At 34.9% G+C, this 17,943-nt stretch overlaps 1 long non-coding RNA gene across 1 annotated transcript in view; it reads left to right on the forward strand.

Annotated features, from left to right (window-relative positions):
- The first annotated feature begins 2,488 nt into the window (after window positions 1–2,488).
- The window catches only part of LOC103098610 (uncharacterized), a 39,901-nt gene continuing 24,446 nt past the window's right edge, over window positions 2,489–17,943 (forward strand). The window contains exons 1-2 of the long non-coding RNA XR_459278.2: window positions 2,489–2,596; window positions 5,439–5,596. This is a non-coding gene — a long non-coding RNA (uncharacterized LOC103098610). The remainder of the gene's footprint in view (window positions 2,597–5,438; window positions 5,597–17,943) is intronic.

A 17,943-nucleotide genomic window follows, 5' to 3' on the forward strand; every position in this document is an offset into this window, starting at 1 on the left:
CTTTCATCACTGCTCAATACTCTCATAGAAGGGGGCTGACATGCATCAAGACTCCCATTCCAGTAACTTCCTCTACAATTGAACATATGAAACTGGGATTCCTGCCTCATTTCCTCTAGTATTGGATTTGTAACCTGGAACCTCTAATATACATGGGAGAAAGATTTACTCTTTTGGCATCACTGAGCCATCTGAAATAAGAAATCATGTTTCTACCTTATATATGCATCAATCTTCTAGACTCCAATTTTTTTTTACTTTCAGAAACAAGGGACTTAGACAATAGGGCCAAAAAGGTGCCAAAAAGAGACTACCTATGTAGAGTTTCTTCTGGATATACATAATCTATTATCATATTTGGATGATGCAATGACAAGGAGATTGATGCTGACCATGACTTCAGTTAAAACTACTAGAATATTGGTCACAAAGTATTGCTTAACTCAGTCTCTTAGTTAAAAGTATGCACTTTTCTCCGCCTTCCAATCTCTCTTCTTTGCCATCTATTCTGCACACACTACCAAATTAATATTTCCAAGACAAAGGACTAATCACAAAAATCTTCAAAGCCTTCTTCTTATTGAATCTACAATAGCAGACAAATTCTTCAGTTTGGCATTCAAATTATACTAACTTCACTTCTTCTTACCATAGATATTAGTATGCCTCAAACTCAACAGGAAAACAGTACTATGTAGTTTCTTAGGAAATGTCATTTTTGTATGTATTGTTTTTAGCTGTGGCAGGAAGAAGGAGGAGATAGTCCAACTTTACTGGAATGAAAAGACTTGAGTTTTATAGATGAAGAAACTAATATCTCAGGATGCTGAATGACATCTCAAGGCCACATGTCAATTAAATAGCAGGATCAACTAATGAAGAGCCCTTATAAGTTCTTGAGCGGAGAACTAACATCCTAGAATGGTTTTTGTAGAATTACCTTTGAAAGAAAAAAAAAACCTAAAACACCTATTTTTTACATGAATGCCCTATTTGGATTTGACCAAATACAAATGAAGTCACTTTGATTGGACAAAAAATTGGACCAAAAGATCAGATTGTCCCAAAAAAAGTAATGATAGTAGAAAGTCAAGATACTTTCATCATCAAAACTATTATCAAAATATATAATTATTAACTTTTCTCCTAAATTGGTAAAGATGGAAAGGTAATAATATACATGGAGAGCAAGGGTCCTGTTGTGGGAATCTGTGCTAAGATTAAAAACACCTTCAGGAGTATTTAGGGTCTCAATTCCTTCACTTTCACAAGAAGTTGTAGCTCAGTTCACAAGCATTTTTTTTCCAGGCATGCATATTCCAGAGTACAAAACACCTTATAAAAACAATGAAGCTTAATGGAAACTAAAAACATATACAGATAGGTGGCACAGTGAGCCTTGAAACAAGAAGATTCAAGCTCCTGAATTTAAATCTGGCCTCAGTCACTTCCTAGATGTCTGACTCTAGGCAAGTCATTTAACTCTGCCTCCCTTTTCTCCACTGTAAAATAGACTGGAGAAGGAAGTAGTAAATACTCTACTACCTTTGCCAAAACAAACAAACTGTAAATGGAATCCTGAAAAGTTGGACATGAGTGAAGACAACTGAATAACAGCAAAAAGGTGTTATTCTTTGCATTTCTCCTTCTGATCAACTATGATGTCTTTTCATATAGCAGACACTTAATTAAGGTCTACAAGATGAATGAATGAATGAATGAATGTTACTTCTTGTCCTCAGGGAACTTAAAGTCTAATCTGGGGAAACAGATTGTATATAGAACAAAGAACACTAGAAAATCTGATCAAAGAATGGACAACTTGTGAGGGAATTAATTGATTAGGCCAAATATGAGATGACCACTAAGCTTCTTTCCTTGCCTGTGATTCTATGATTCAGTCCCAACGAAGCAAACCATCAGGTGTAATTCAGATAAGAGGACATGGATATTGACTGTTGTATTCACTTTTTTCTAGAACCACATCAAGGAGAAAAATTAAAGCATGATATTAGATAGCCTCACAGACAAGTAAGCAGGATATCCTGTGTTAATTAACTCTCTTTGTCAGCCAAAAGGGCCTCTGACTCCTGGCTCCATCATAATCTGATTGGTAATCTATTTTGAGCCTTTGAATTTTCTGATGCTAAAGTAGAATTTGAATGACTACAATATATTGGAAATGGAATAAGTAAGAGATGCCCTGGAGGAAAAGGGGAGGGGTATAAACATTTAAACAGCACCTACTTACTATGTTCCAGGTATATGTTAAATAATTTACAAATATTATCTCATTAGTCTCATGATAACCATATGAATTCGGTGCTATCATTTTTTTTTCCATTTTACAGTTGAGATAACTGAGGTTAATGATGGCAAAATTATTTGCCCAGGATGACACAGAAAATAAATTTCTAAAACTGGGCCTCAAGCTAGACATAACATATCATTTTATTCTGAATTCAGGTCTTCTTCTTCTTCATTCTAGGACCAAAACTCTAACCACTGTCTCACCTAGCTCTGCCTCAGAAGGAAATAAATGAAGGAGGAAGAAATGGAGGGAGAGGAAGAGAGCAGAGAAGAGAAATGGAGAAAGGTAATAAGGAATACAGAGAGACAGAGAAAAGATTAAAAATGATTTAAAATGAGAACCTTTTCTGCCCTCACATTCCCCATCCCAGTATATTTAAAGGGACAGATAAAAAAAAGACTTCCAGGATGACTCACTGTATATGCCAAAGTGGGTACACTTGAGCTTATTCAGACCAAAGTTGTGAGGACTAGGAGAGACTGGCTTTGGCAGAGGAAAACTGTGAGCCTTCTTGCCATTGCCCTGCAATCCAATGAAATGCAGCCTTCTCTTGCTCAAATGGTGATTTCTCAACACTCCAATAACCATCCCAATCCATGTCTTGCAGCCTGTCAAGGGTCAGAACATTGGATGGGTGAAGAATCAAACTCCAGGGAAATCTATTCAACTGAATGTGCATTTGAAGAGGGGGAAAGAGAAGAAAAAAAATTTATACAAAACCCCTTTATAGACGATGGTGGACATGCGCTGTGGATGTGAGATATTTTATTTTGCTGTATACTGGCTGTAAAGCAATCTCTTCTCTTAAAAATGATGTTTTTATTGGAGTGTGAACTATTAGTCATTTTGGGCAACAAACAAACATATTTTTCTTAAGAACATCAGAAATGCCACACTGACTGAGACCATCCATCCTCACATTTGTTCTCTGAAAGTGACACCAGGGGACATTTTGCAGGAGAGCACAGTTGCTGTTGGTGAGATCAACCTCAAACATTAAGAGTATACCCCACAAACTCCCCTATCATTGCATAATAACCCAATACATGCCCTTCATTTATGTATTTACCTAATACTTGATATTTATTGAAAGGGATTTGGTTATTAAGCCATCCCAAACCTATGTAAACCTCAAGTGAAACTAACAACAACTAAAAATACCTAACAATAATAATTTCCATTTTACATAGTATTTTAAGATTTACAAAGTATTCTCCTCTCAACAACACTATGAAGTAGATTTCAAAAGCATTATTGTCCCTATTTTATATATAAGGAAACTAGGCACCAGGAGGCTAAATAATTTGTTTTGGGTTACATAGCTAGTTAACTCAGGGTTCCAGACTATGGTAAAGGCAGAATTAGATTTGGACTTGGGCCTCCTAATTTTTAGTCCCATTGCATCAATTTTTCTTGCATTTTATTTTCAAATAAAGTAAGTCTGGTTTAAAAAAAAAAGACCTAGTAATGAACTCTAAGTCCTGACCTTATAGAGATAGCTTAGTCCCTGTGGATATTTGGTATGATGGCTGGCATAATAGTCAGTTGTTTGCTTTCACTTTTCTCTTGGGATCCCCTTTCTGCTGTGGAGAGTTTCTGGCCCTCTGTGTTTCCCAAGTGCCAAGTATTGGAGAAAACAGTAGAACAATGAAATGCTCTGAGCATTTTTAAAGAACATTAATTGGGAGAATACATAGAATTACTGGAGCATAGTTCTGGAGCATAAGACCCTTACGGGTCACCTGGTATAGACCTTTCATTTCACAGGCGATATATTCAGTTTAGAGATCATCTAATTGTATTTTAGTCAAGAGTCTCTCCGTCTTTCATTTAACAAGCATTGGTGAAGCAGCTAATGGATATATTTAAGGTGAGCTCCGATAAAGGCTAACTAAAGGGAATAAACTTGTTGGGTTTTATTTGAAATGAAAGTTTTTTGGTTGGTGATTAGGGTCAAATCCAAATGATATAACCTAGTTGTGTATGATTAAAATGGGTACTTGCAATCAAATGTTTCATTTATGTTTAGATCTTTTCTGTGTCTTCCCTTTTCATCTATATTCATAAAGGGATATCTAGTTTCCTTTTCTTTTTTTAAAATAGAACTGAACATATCCAGTATTCAAATGGATATATGACTTCATCAATATTGATATTCCTAAAATGCAAAAAAGTAGTTTTCTATATGGTATATCTGACCCAGATCCCAGACACAGGAATACATAGTGATTCTCCCTAATATATATGAATTAATACAATATGTGAAAAATAAATTCCAGATTACTAGATTCATTTATGAATTAAAATGACTGAAGCAAAAAAATTGGTATTCCTATCATGAATTAAATCATAACCTAACCACAACTTCCCCTCTTCTATGTCTCTTGCCCATGTTTACTGTGAGGTTTGCTACAGGGGAGTCCATAAAGTAGGCTGAGTACCTTCTATAACTTTTCCTGAAACCACAGAGATAGCAATTTAAAATATGCATCTTCTATTATCCTCCATTTTGATTATAAGATAAGAATACCTCTTCCTCATAATTCCTTTTTCATATTTTATTACCACTTAGATTCACATCCATACAGAGAGATACAACGCTTACACACTCTTGTTCTTCAGATGATTCTCAACTTCAAATCTCCAGAGACTGTAGCATTCTTAGATTCAAAAGTGCAGGAGAGAATCTATTAAATCATCTTTTAAAAGATGAAAAGATGGCCTTTTGTTTCAGGGAGGAATTTGGAGGTCCCTTAAAATAACTTTACCATTTCCAAAAGACAATCAAGCCTACTCTTTTGGTCCTGTAAAACCCTGCATCCAAAATCTACCAAAAACTTGTATACTGTTGACCAAGCACCACAGGCTGTGGATCTAAATGCTTACCATTCTTTCTCCATTTGATTTTTCCTGTGGGGGTATGCAGGCCAAACTATTCTTAGTGATTATACATCTCATTTAAAACTCCTTAGTGCTTAAGGTTTAAAAGAATAAACACAATTTCAGCTTTAATTGGGAACTTATGGTGGACCTCCACATCCACAGGGAATCTGTCTTCACTGGATCTTCTCCATATCAGTGGTGAACACATCTGACAATGGTATGTCTCTCTGTTTAATCCACATAGGATAGTAATATTTAAAGAGAAGTCAAACAACTATTGCTATACTGGAGTTATTTCATGCAGTAGAGTGGGGAACTTGAAGTCAGGAAGAACTTACTACTTAAGTAACCTGAAACAAATCACTTGGATTCTTTCTGCTTCCATTTCTTCACCTATAAAATGTGAGTACAGAACTTTCAGAGTTTCTCCCCGTGATGATCAAATGAAATGTATCTAAAGAACTTTGTAAACCTTAAAGTGAAGCATAAATTCAATGATAATAATTAATAATAGCTAATGAGAAATCCTGTAACTATATAATTATCAATTATATCTATCAAGATATCTATGAATGTCTATCAATATTATATGAATCAATCCTATATTATTTAGATAGTATGCTTAGAGAAATCTAGTTTAGAGGAGACTCTAAAAAGCAATTTTTGTCCTACTAATCAAATAATTTTTAAAATAATGAATATTGCAAACATTTAGATCCCATATTTTCTACATCTTTTAGTCAACTGTAATTTCCCTGATGTTGTCTCCTACAAAATGCTACTTGCAAAAATCAGAATATTAGTTTGGAACATCTTTATCAAGGGTAATTTTGGTGTATATAGATTATTCCTATAAAAAACATGTATATACATGCTAATGTAGGCAAATATATTGGTAGACTTTCTCCATCACATGGTTTTTGACTAATAAAGTCCAAGATTTGCTTTGTGTTTTCATATCTTTCCCTGTTTCAGATCCTCAGATCTATCAATGACATGAAAATTATGCTGCTACCATCTCGGACTTCTTTTGTGTACCTTTGTTCAAATCTATTTGCTTATCCCATTGTCCTTTTTGGGGTCAGTTGTACTTACTCTGGAAACCATAACCAGTACTCTGATGTCTGAGTGATTTTTTCTATGTGTGATAGCCAAATGTTTAATTATATTTTAAAATCTTAAAAAATCAATTATTAAAAAATTAAAATATTTTTTCACTTGTGTGATGTTCTCCTTCCATCTGCAAACTCAAATGTATTTGAGATGATAAGATGGCTGAGCTGAGTCTTTGTTTAAGCTGTTTCTCCCTTCATTGTTTCTAAGTCAAGAAATCTATATAATTTATTATTATTATAATCACTTATTATTGGATGCCGTTGTATAATTTGGACAGTGGGTATAGAAAATCCTTGTCAAAGGGGTATTTTATGAAAAAATACTGCTTCTCATCATACACCAACCTTTGCCAAAAGATTTTAAAGACAAGTTCATATTCTAAGCTAATGTTGCTCTTGCCTCTCATTGCTCTTTGATTGAAAAGTATGTCAAGCATTTGTTGACTAAGTTTTAAAGTCCCTTTTAGTCTCCTTTTTTTGACAGTTGATTTACATCAGTTAAACTTGTGCATGAAATTATCATGATTGATTTCAATGTTATTTTCTCCATAAATTCTCTGTTAATAACTAACATTTATAGAATTTAAGGTTTAAAAAGTGATTTTCAAGTATTATCTCATTTGATTATCGAAACAACTTTGGAAGATAGGTGCTATATTTGTCCTCAGTTTAAAGATGAAGAAATTGAGCCAGACAGATGCAAGTGACTTGACCAATAATTGTCTGAAGCCATAACTCAGATTTTCCTGTTGATAAGTCTAGCACTCTATCCACCATGCCAACAGTTTGCTTCTTTTTTTAGTATGAATGCCTACTATTTTAGTATAAATAACTTATTTAATTAATGAAGTTGGGGTGTTTTAATTACATATCATATCTGTTATTTTATTATTTCTTCAAATATTATATGAATTTTATTTCTACTCTAATAAGTTATTGGTCTGACTACAAGGGGAGCTAATTTGAGAATGATCCCCACATCTGTCAAATATTAACTAATTTTGTTTTGTGATGTTTTAGTGATTCTTCATTAAAAATATCTCTAATTCTTTTAGCCTAGAAAATAGTCATGAATCAAAGGCATGAAGCTTCTGTATAATAGACAAATCTTTGTTTTCTCTGGTTCCTTTCTGCAGGATCATATTTTTAAAGATAGTTTATCACAACTTCACCTCTGCCTATCTATTTGTAGAAGTCATTAAGTATCAAAGTGTATATTGATTTGGTTTGTAGGTTCTTATCTAGTGTTTTTTTAAATTTTCCCCATCATTTCATTCCTTACAAAAACAATTGGCATATAAGTTGTATGGTGGTCTTTCTTCAAATACTCAAAATGACCAAATGTACCATGAAATATTATTTCTAACAGCCTCTACATATACAATAAACCCAACATAGCCAATTCCTTTATTTGTCTCTTCAAGGAGAACTTATGAACCAAACTTCCATTTCACTGCAAATTCCTTTTGTCTTCTGGCTTTATTTATAGAGAAAATATCAAGATTACTACAATTTAGTTCTTCCAGTGGTATGTCCTTTTTAGGTAATTGGGAAAAAATGTCATTACTAGAGCATAAACTCATTTCATGTTTTCAGATGGTCTAAAATTTGTGATTCATAGCACTCTCTGTTCTCTTTTCCTTTTACTTTGCCACTCTCTTTATAGATAGAAAAGAAGTGATTCACACATAATAACTGGCAAGTTTGTGAATTTGCTTTTGTTGTTGTTGATTTGTTTCTATGGTTGCCAAATCTTTCACCAAGGAGCCAGCCTATTGTATTGTACTTAGCTAGATCAGTCTTCAGAAAGCAGATTCATTTTTCCTCCCAAACTATCCTTGCAATCTTTCCACCTTGATAGGTTCTGCCACAGTCTATGCTTCAGTTCTATGGTCTTCAAGAATTCAGGGATATTCACGGGGCATGAAGATAGATCAAAGAAAACTCAGTGGTGGTGGAGGAAGAGATGAATAAGAATAACTACTTAAGATGGGAAATGAATAGAATATTTCTTCACTCACCTGCCAGCAGTAGATTCCTAGTCTCTGCTATTGAACTCATAGTCAGAAGAATAGTGTTCAGAAAGATAGAATGAGACAGAGAGACAGAGGGAGAGAGAGAGATGATAGATAGATAGATAGATAGATAGATAGATAGATAGATAGATCGATAGATAAACAGACAGAGACAGACTTTATTAACTGTGTGCTGTGTGACCGTAGGGAAATTACTTAAAGTCTCAATGACTCAGTTTCTTCTTTAAAATGAGTTTTGGATTGTATGAATTCTGAAATTCCTTCTAGCTCAGCTATTCTGTGATTATGAACTAGAATCCCCGTAAACACAACTTTGTAATATATTGGTTATAAGTAAAACACTTAACCTCACTGAGACTCCTTTTATCATGGGCAAAATGGGGCTAATGATACTTGCTCTGCTTCATTAATGGGGTTGCTGAGAGGCAAGCTTCTATCATCTTTAAAGGGCTATATGAAAGTGAGCTGTTAATGTAAGTTCAGTTCCATACAAATAGTTTGCTACTCTGTGAAGGTCCACAATAATATAACAGTTTCTATTTCCATCATGTTTTAAGGGGTATAAAACCCTTTCTTTACATCAAATCCTGTAAAACAAGTGTTGCCTTTTTGTTATTAGCTCCATTTTACACATGAAGAGACAGAGGTTCTGGGGAGTTAAGTGGCTTGCACAGGGTCATACAACTATGAACAGTCAGAGGCAGGGCTCAAAGCCAGGTCTTTCCACCTCCAAGTATTGTGCCACATTCACCATGCCATTCACCAAACGTTGTCTTTGAATGTGTTGTAAAATTGTAAGTTCATTTATCTCCCTGGAAAGCAAACAGAGCAGCTTATGCTAAGTGTGGTCTTCATCTGATACATTGCCAGAAAATACACACGCGTACACACACACACATACACACACACACACACACACACACACACACACAGTTTCCTCCAAGATTAAAAACAGCCAAAGCTTTGCTGAGATTACATAGCTTCTAAGTGCAGCAAAATTTGCACCAAAGATATATACTGCCAACATGAGAATATTACACTTTATCCTCATATAGAAGACCATATTTCTATCATGGTTCACAAAAGCAGAAAACATAAATCACTAGCAGTGAGAGGACTTTCTGAGGCATTCGGGGTTTTTTAAAATGACTGGATTTAGCCACAGAATTTACACTTTCCTGACATTGTAGAACAAGTTGCAGCAAAAAGTAGGGTCATGATGTTTACTTTCTTGGAGCTAATCTTATTATGACTCCAGTGGAGCATATGAGCAATAAAAAAAAGCAACAAGACCAAATTGCCTGTGGCTAAGCCCTTTAACACAAATGGACATCACAGCCCAAGGAAGCCTGCCTCAGGAAACAAAGAAGCCAGAGATCATCTTAACCTCTCCACTCAAAAACCTCAAGGGAGGGACACAGGAAAATGAAATTCTCCTTGGTGATGTATAATGCCTCTGTAACATGGACTGGTCTCAGGGGCTTTTTAAAATTCCAAGTCCTGGTTGGTTGAGTTCTGATTCTCTTCTCATCAAAATCTCTATCCCAATTTTAACTGTACTACCCCCAGGGCAATACACTTTAGCATACCATATTTATAGCTAATCACAGAATTATTGTATGTAATATTTATCTGGCTCTTAATTTGTTCACATGCCTTCTGTCCAGTTATACTATTGATAGCCAAATTTCCCTATACAATAGCTGTGCATATGTTATTCATTAGCTGTTTCTGTTTTTGTCTTTGTTTTGTTTAACAAGGAAAACTATTAATATTTCCCTGAGCTCCTAAAATGGGTGGGAATTATAAAGGAGGGATTCACTTAAAACTCACTCACCACTATGAGAGGTACCCCAAGCCCAGTGGGACTATTATATAATGGGGCAATGGTCATAGCTTGAATTATTTCTCTTCAAGAATCAAGGAAAGGGCATTTATCTAGGAACACTGAGGTGGCTCCTAGACTAAAAGGAGTGGAAAACAAATTTTCAGATAGGAAAAAATAACTAAAGAAATCAGATGATGCCTAAATTAGTCAGCATACCAAAAGTTAATCAAAGAAAATTTTTCCTGTAATTTCATTTGCTTTTCCTTTTACCAGAGGATAGGCATGAGAGGAAGAGAGAAAAAGATAGAATAAAAAAGACAGACAGAGAGACTGACAGTAACAACAATAGGGTTAAAAATAGGGTGTTTGGAAGCTGGAATGGGGAATATTGGGCAGGATGAAACAGAGTTTATCGTCAGCAACTGGAAGAACATTAAATGCCATAAAAAATCCCTCCAATCTTAAGGCTCAGTATCTTTACTGGGAAAAAAGTAATCCAGGACTACTTAAAATGGACAAAGTAATGGCCTGACACTAGTACGTAGTATAGTTTTAGTAGGGTTGGAAAGGACTTCCATCTAAAATTATATCTGCCTTACCCCCACTCACTGAAATCTAAATTCTCACTATTACAGGTACATGCTGTTACATTTAGCTATTCAATTGTTAAAAGAAAACTCCCCTTGTTGCCCCCAACATATTTGTTGGTCATTTACAGTATAGTATAAATACACTGATGATAACTTTACATTGTGGCAAAATGGGAGAAAAATCAATCCTGGCTCTGGAGTCAGAGGTCTAGCATTCAAATCTGACCCTTTCTGTGTAAGTTTGGGCAAGTCATTCAATTTTAAAAAGAAACAGTTTCACTTGATGACATATTTGAACCCTTCTCACTTTAGATTTATCATTTTATGACCCTTTACAAAGAATAAGCTTATTGATATAAACACAGTATAGAGAGAAGAGGGGGAAAAACCCACAACTACTGATTCCCAATTCAGGTAACAACTGGGGATTTAAAAATCAAGACACTTATAGCTGGAAAGGTTCTTAACCATCTTCTCCAATTCTCATTTTATAGATTAAGATCTTAAGGGTTACCAAGGCAAAATGACCTCCCTGAAATCACCAAGTAATGAGTAGCAAAATCAAGTTTAAAACCAGATTCTTGGAATTTAAATTCAAAGCTTTTTCCACTATACACCCATTCCCATACCACTTCAAAACTAAAGCTTCAGTATTTCAATGGATCAATGTTCCCATCAATGTACCATCAATGTAAGCTCTCGCAGCTAAATTCACTAGTGACTTCATATCCAGAGGAACGTGTCTTTACAATTGTATTTTTAAATTTGTATCAAAACAAATTTACAATTGCACAAACGTGTAGTGTGCCTAGAGTTCTCTTCTTAAAAGATTCACCCAGCATGCTAGAATCTTTCCTCTAGATCTCTTGATATTGTAGACACCAATAGAACAAGAAGGCTGGACATCCATTATGGCTTATTATTGCTAACATAATTCACTGGCTGACTTTCTTCCTATTCTGATGATAAATAATTTTCATAACATCCTTTATATCAGTGGCCTTAATGTTAAATAGAAACAAATTTAAGATCCACATTGATTTAGAAAACCACAAGTCATCATTATCTATGTCTTATTATAGTTTTATTTATTTTGTTAAATATTTCCCAGTTATATTTTATTCTGCTTCTACTGCCTCAGGTATCTTGGGCAGGGAGGCGGCTCCTCTTGCCATGAGTTCGATACCTCTGTTTTAATGAAATCTCCATACACATCTTCTTTGGAAGTAATGGCGATCCTTTTAGAGAAGGAGTCCCAGCTCTGCCCCTACCCAAATCCCCAAGCCAAATGACATGCCCTTCCCTGTCACTGAGTGCTGGGTACACTCTGCCCCCCCCCCCCCCTTACCCTATACAGGGGAGGAATAAGGCACTCGCTTAGGGTTGTTGGGTGGAAAGGTGGGTGAAGTGAGGAATATCCTCAGCAAGTGTAGAGAGGGGGAGGGGAGTGACCCTAGTGCTCCATTCCACTCCAGCTTGTCAGCTGCCCAACTGACTCCCTGTGAGCTCCCATTGGGCTGCTGGGCAAAGGTACAAGAGATATGAAAATATGTCATCAGGCATGGTGGAGAAAGAGAAGGGAGCAGCCCTGTCTAAGTCCCTCTGCCTTTCCAGTAACAAATTCTGGAGGAGGGAGTGTAGCCTCATGCCCACAGAGAAAAACACTCAGTGTGCCATCTTTGGCACCTGTGCCATAAGTTCACCATCATTGTTCTATGGTAACACATTGTAGGCTACTCCCGTTTTCTGTTTACCTATAAGAACAGGAGCTCTAATTCTTTTGAAACTGTGATGTGTCATGACATGGAAGTCACATATTTTCAACGAATAAATATTAATGTTTCCAAAGATAGCCCTTTTTTCAGAGAGATCTTTTCTACTTAGAAAAGGAAATGAAACAGAGTAAAGGTAAATTTTGAGCAGTAAACTAGAGAAAATACATCTGATTCTGATCCCAATTAATCAAGAAGCATATAGTAAGTTCATATGCAGGGCCAGCAAATATACAAGGCTCTAGGGATTAAAAACAAAGAATCAAATAATCTTTATGCTCAAGAACCTCAAATTTGATCTGAACTGACACAGATTGAGAAATGAGACAAATGCCCAGTAGAATTTTTATCTTGAAAATTAAGTCAATTTTTAAAATTCATGTATCTGTGGCTAAATTGCATGTACCCCTTGGACCATAAAAATCTTTGATTTCAGGTTGGTGGATCCCTGAAATTTCTGTTCATTCCTTTATGTGAATAGTATGTTTTTAAATGTGGACAATAGACTACAAAAATTACAAGATTCTCTTTAGATTGACACTAAAATAAAGCCAAGAAAAAACAAAACAAAACATTTCAATGTGGGAAGTTATTTGACAGAGCCCTTATATACCACTTTTTTGTCCTGTATTCATGCCTATACTATATAAGTGTGGCCAAAAACAAACTACTTAGAAGTATAGTCCCCTAAAGAAGCAGTAAATTTCAACTTTGGAATTAGCTTTAGGATCCTGAGCATCACTTCATTTCTTTGAATCTCAGCTTCTACATCTTTGAAATGGAAATAATAATAATACTTATGCTATCTCTTTTATGAGGTTATTGTGATGAATGCACTTCTTAAGCTGTAAGATACTGGAAATATAAGTTATTATTAGTAATACATTTTCTAATTTCAGGCTTATGTTGAGGGCAAGATCCTTATCTTATATTACTTTTATATCACTAAAAATTTATAACATAAGGTGGGAACACAGAGTACATCGTCAAATACATATCATTTTTTAGGATTAGGAATTTTAAGACTGTTTCTCTCTCAGATTAAATCTTTTTAATCCTTCATGACTGTCCTTGTTTCTGATTTCTGTGGTTTTTCTTAAAATTTAGCTGCCCCCTGACCTCTTCCTTGCTCAGGGAAATTTGGGGATGGATTCCTATTGAAAAATTCTTATTGTTGGGTAAAAGCATTCCTTTCCTGGCATATGTTTCCCTCTTGTTCTCAATAATAATTTTCTTGTCCACTCATCTTACCTGGAAACATTAATGAATGAGAAAGAACCTCTAGCTTACTTCCCTGTCTTTACAAGCTGTGATGTCTCACATTTCATTGATGAAGATCACTTTTGCAAATTGAGTTAAGTTCTGCTGATTTGCTACCTAACAAAAGTTCTCCTTGCATGTCACATACAAGAGTAAACTACCATTTGCAAAAATGTTTTATACATTTGAATTCAAAGGATATAAGTCTAGCTCTGTAGACAAAGACACTTTTGATTTGAGGGAGGTGCAGAATTAGTAAGGTAAGGAATTCCTTCCCTAGATTTGTAATTCATTGTACTACCATATAATTTCCTCCAGCTGCATCAAAGGTTTTGCTTTAGTAGGATCCATGGTGTTGAATGAGTCCTCCCCAATTTGAAGAGGTAGAGTGTTACAGATAAGATTAAGAAAAAGGAAGATGAATTGTGCAACTAGAAATTTGAGAGTGAAGAGGGAATTAGTGAAGTAAAGGGGTCAAAACTAGAATTGTAACAAGGTCTAAGTGATAGTGAGCAAAAGTCAAGCTACAGATGAAGGTACCAGGATGTTGGCCTAGGCAATTATCCTTGTTTTTAGAATTCATCCAAATGTGCCACAATTGAATTATGGGTATGTTGGTGTGCATGTGGTTGGTCCTGCCATCTCATTTCTTCTGGACTCCCTATAACTGGAAAGCTCCAGTGGCTGCTGCTGTCCTGATTGTTCTCCATGGCAACAACAAAAACACTACAGCCTCAGACCAAGAGGGAAATAAGACAAGTACACAAATAATTAAATTCAAAATATAGTGTGAAAGTGTAGAGAGGGGTGTGAACAAAGTGTTATAAGGGTTTAGGACAAGAATAAGTTCTATATGGCTGCAAGGTTCAAATATGTCTCATTCTCCTTCTGTCTGCTTCTATTTCCAAAGAAGGCTCAGTTGAATGAGCTGGTTTTAAGATTCAGTGTAACCTTCCTCCACCAAAATTTCCCCTTAGAAAACTTTCTCACCATTTTATTATAATCTAAAACCTTATTTCTAAAATAATGAAGATATAGATAGATTGATTATAAGATGATACCACTATTGATGTTTATAATCCAGAGCATATCTTCATTTTTAAAACTACCTTTTCCAAAACAACTGAAACAACTTTAAAATTTAGTACTGTCCATTGAAACATATTAGAGAAAATGGATATGGTGTGTGTATATCCACAAATGTTTTCTAACACTATAGATTTGATTAAGTCATAAATTCTGACTTGACCCATAACAGTGCTGTATTTACTATCTCAAATTATAATTTGAATTATATCCCATTTCTTGAAGGAGTATTTTCTCATCAGAGTACGGTACTCACTCTTTGTTTATGGAAAATAATACCAAAGCTAACCAACCTTGCAAGTTTTGGCAATGATGGGCCTAATGATATTATCTATTTATAGACCCAAAATGAGTTTAAGCTATATGGAATCTTTGACATCAACTAATCCAATTTCTTCATTTGAGGAAAGTGAAGTTCAGAGAGTTCTAATGACTTCCCCAAAAAAGTTATATAGGTAAGTCAAAGCATAGCTAGGATTTGAATTAGAGATTTTCATGGCTTGTAGGTTCATCAAGTAATGGATATTTTTGACCAAAATAATTTGTGAACATCAAAAATTAACAGTTATCTCATCTGTCACCTTTATTGATGAAGAGAATACTCATGTCAAAAAGATGCTGTAGCCATTCAAGGAATATAAAGAATATGATATTTCCTAAAGGAGCAGCATAGTGGATAAAAAGTCAGCCTCAGAGTCAGCCAATCCAGAGTTCAAGACTTATCTCTGACCTTTGCTGGCTACATTGATATGAAAAAATTATTTAACCTCATAATAGACCCATAGTAAGTGACTTTATGATAGTAAAATGAATTTCCTCAAATAGCCTTCATTCCTCAATTAAATCAAAGGTCCACTCCAAAAATATACAGGAAGGAGGTATTATAATTCTAGCTTTTCTACTAATTATATATAATTAGGGCAAGTAATCTCACTTTCATAACTTCATTTTCCTCATGTGTAAAATGAAGACTTAGCTCTTGCAGTTCTAAAATTTTGTGGAATCAGGCTCTTTAGCTATAAAACATTATCCACTTTGGGGTTAGGGCATGGATTTAACAATATCATTTTGTGTAGTGATAGGTATCAATTATTTCATAAAAGGATCTTCATGTTTATTGAATATTGTTTCATAATTAGGATCCTACATAGAATGCAAAAATCTCAGGTATGAGTATTCTTAAACACCTCTGGGTCCCATCTATTAGAAGACTAACACAAGTGAAGGCAAAGGAAATGTTAAAATGCGGTTAATTATTAAAAGCTAAATTATAAACTATAGGCCTTAATTGTTATTTAGTGGAGAGACTAAGAAGACCTATGAGAGTTGGAGAAGATAAAGTCACTGATCCCTGAAATATTGGCATATAATAGGAAACAAAGAATCACTGATTTTTTTAAAGATAGATGTAAGATGGTGAAAAAAAAAGAGTTTAAATGAAGATTAGTATGAGAGAAGGACTAGAACTGAACCAAGAAGAAAGGGATAGTGGAATGGAGAATGGAAGGTAAGAAGGAAGCAAGGAAGGAAGGAAAGAATGGAGTGAGGCAGGGGGGAAAGGAGGAAAGGAGAAAAAGAGGAAGACAGGAAGGAAGGGGGAGGAAGGGAAGAAGGAAGGGAGGAAGGAGAGAGAGAGAATGAAGGAAAATTCTCTTTCACTTGTTTCCCACTTTTCATAACACCATTTAGGGTTTTCTTAGCACAGAAATGGTAGTAGTTTGTCATTTCCTTCTCCAGCTCATTTTACAAAAGAGAAAGCTGAGGCAAATAGGTTCAAGTGACATGGTCAGGAATCATATAGCTAATAAGTGTTTCAGACAAGATTTGAACTAAACAAGACAAGTTTTCCTAACTCCAAAACTGACACTTTATCCAGTACTTGCATTAGGGGAGTTGAGGATAACTCATAATTGATGAATTCCTATGTGTGGAACATGGGAGAAAATCTTTGATGTCATCAATAGAATTTGAGCAAAACAGTTGATTAATGAAGGTAATATGCAAGTAAGACTGGCCTATTATCTATATACAGTGTTTATTTTAAAGAGGAAAGAATGAAGTTGGAAAGGTCAATTACAGCCATCCAAGTATGCTATTATGCTGAAATAAAACTGTAGGCTCTTTGACATCCCAGTGAAAGATATCTTTGGGCAAAAGGGCCTCAGTGATCCTTGTGTAAGGAAAAAAAGGTATGACTATGGCCTGTATGTCATTAGACTTCTAGAAAATGTTCCATCCAAGTTGAATTTCCTTGAGTAAACATTGTTTAGGGTTTAGATTTATTTTTTTAAATAAAGGAATAGTTAAATATTAAATAACACATCTTACTGCCTCAAGGATATGACCAGAGGAACTTAAGTTTTTATAAGCCCACTGGAGTTCCTGTTGTTATTCTATACAGTTTGGTGTTCACTATTTAGCATTCCATAAGACTCCTATATGGAAAATAACTGCATAATCTGAACATAAAGACAGAGTTGGAAGAATTATTGAAGTTGTGCATTGCCATGGCATTCGTTAGATTCTCTTCAGAACAAGATATTGGAAAAAGACCATCTTAGTAGAGCAGGAATTAATTTTTTTGTGTGTGTGATATGGACCCCTTTGGTGAGAGCCTCCAGAATCCTATGGACCTCTCTGTAGAACAATATTTAAAATTATTTAAATTGAATGTAATATTTTACAGAGGAGAGCAATTATTTTGAAAAGTTGTTTTTGTGTAATTGGATTCCAGATCAAGAACTCCTCTAAGATAGTAATCTTGAATTTCTAGAGAAAACAAATGGAGATTCAGTAACTAAAATTAAGTTCAGATGAAATAGCATAAGAAGTTTAACAGCACACACACACATGTTTTTTTGGAGACATCAGAAAGATAAAAACAGAATCTCATAGGAAAGAATCTATAGCTATTTATCCACTCAAAGTGACCTTGTAATCTATCAGTCATTAATGTGATAGCAAAGAGCATGAATGCCACCCTGTGGCTACTGATAGAAATTATGCTTAATATGGCATAATTTTGCATAATAATATGGTAATGAGATATCATTAAAAGAAAT

The sequence above is a fragment of the Monodelphis domestica genome, chromosome 1 (assembly GCF_027887165.1).
Source record: "Monodelphis domestica isolate mMonDom1 chromosome 1, mMonDom1.pri, whole genome shotgun sequence".
In the NCBI taxonomy this organism is placed as follows: Eukaryota; Metazoa; Chordata; class Mammalia; order Didelphimorphia; family Didelphidae; genus Monodelphis; species Monodelphis domestica.